The following is a 1,318-nucleotide window of genomic DNA, read 5'->3' as shown; positions in this document are numbered from 1 at the left end:
TATGGTTCAGCAGTCCGACTCCCAGGCATAGATACACCCACGGTATAAGTGAACAAGATAGATGCCCCGTTTGGGCACATCTATCTGTGCGTGCGTGCGCACATGCGCATGCGCGATGGCCTGCGAGGCAGGGGGTGGGGCGGGGGCTGGGGCTCTGGCTGGAGTCCGTGCAAGCCCCGGGATTGCCTGAGGCAAGCCAAAGGAGCCCCAGATGGAGACGGGACTGCCGGTCGTCGGGTGTCCTGGAAGCCGAATGCGAATGCGGAGGGGCTCGCGGGCCGCGCGGAGGCAACCCAGGTCTGCAGCGGGAGTCGGGGCTGGGGCTGCGGGGGGGATCCAAGAATCGGGACGCGCGGCAGGGGCTAAAGGACCTCTTCTGGTAGGCAAAAAGCCTCGAGCACCCGGGATTCCCAGGTGGTCTCCCATCCAAGATCCTAACCAGGCCCGACCCTGCTTAGCTTCCGAGATCAGACGAGATCGGGCGCCTTCAGGCTGATACGGCCTGAGACGGTGGCGGTTGGCTCGGGGCGCCCTAAGAGCCTTGCGCTTCGCCTCCCTTTCGCTCTGCCCTGCAGGTCGGGCCAACGGGCCGCACCTCTCGTCGCGGGGCGTGCTGTACTTGAGTCGCACGACCCGCGACCGGACTCCAGCCTGCTGACGCCGGCCCGCCCCCCCGAACACCGACAACACCAGACCAGCAAGCGCCTGGCCGGGCCCGGGGGCCCGAGGGGCTTCCAGGACCCCCCATTGACCGGGAGGGCGTGCGTGCGTGCGTGCGCGCGGGGCCTGGGGGCTGGGCTGAGGGGTGTGGAGGTCTCGGCGCCCTCCCACCCGCGGCCACTCCAGACCCGGCCGCGCCCGATGAGCGGGGCCTCCCCCCGATTCCATTCGCTGCTCAGGCCCGCGCGGCCCCGGAGGTGTGGGTCTTCGGCGCCCGCCGCCTCCCAACCCACGCGGCCCAGGGGCCTCTGATCCTCCTGCGGGCCTAGGCGCAGCAAAACTTGAGCGCCCAACTTGCCCGGCACCTGTCCGGTGCCCAAACCCACCAGAAGCCAGGAAGGCGCGGTCGAGCAGAGCGCCTCAGCCCCTCCCCTTCGCACTACCGAGGCCCCCCCTTTGCCCCCACGCCAAGCCCTCGACCTTCCTGAGAGAGCAGACGAGCCACAGGCAGGCACACAGACAGACACACAGACACTCGCACGCACCCACGCCAAGGGAGACAGCTGGCCTGCTCAAGCTCCTGAGCCAGAGCCAGAGCGCCTGGGAGAGGCGGGGGCAAGACGAACGGGCCGGCGGCTGGCTGTCAGGAGATACAGAG

At 69.0% G+C, this 1,318-nt stretch overlaps 1 pseudogene; it reads right to left on the bottom strand.

The window, feature by feature from the left end:
- Window positions 1–389: 389 nt before the first annotated feature.
- Window positions 390–509, bottom strand: LOC113888967 (annotated as a pseudogene).
- Between the last annotated feature and the right edge of the window lie 809 nt (window positions 510–1,318).

The sequence above is a fragment of the Bos indicus x Bos taurus genome, unplaced genomic scaffold, assembly GCF_003369695.1.
Source record: "Bos indicus x Bos taurus breed Angus x Brahman F1 hybrid unplaced genomic scaffold, Bos_hybrid_MaternalHap_v2.0 tig00003389_arrow_arrow_obj, whole genome shotgun sequence".
Taxonomy (NCBI): Eukaryota; Metazoa; Chordata; class Mammalia; order Artiodactyla; family Bovidae; genus Bos; species Bos indicus x Bos taurus.
Note: the sequence above shows the minus strand (reverse complement) of the source record. Positions and strands in the feature narration are given on the sequence as shown.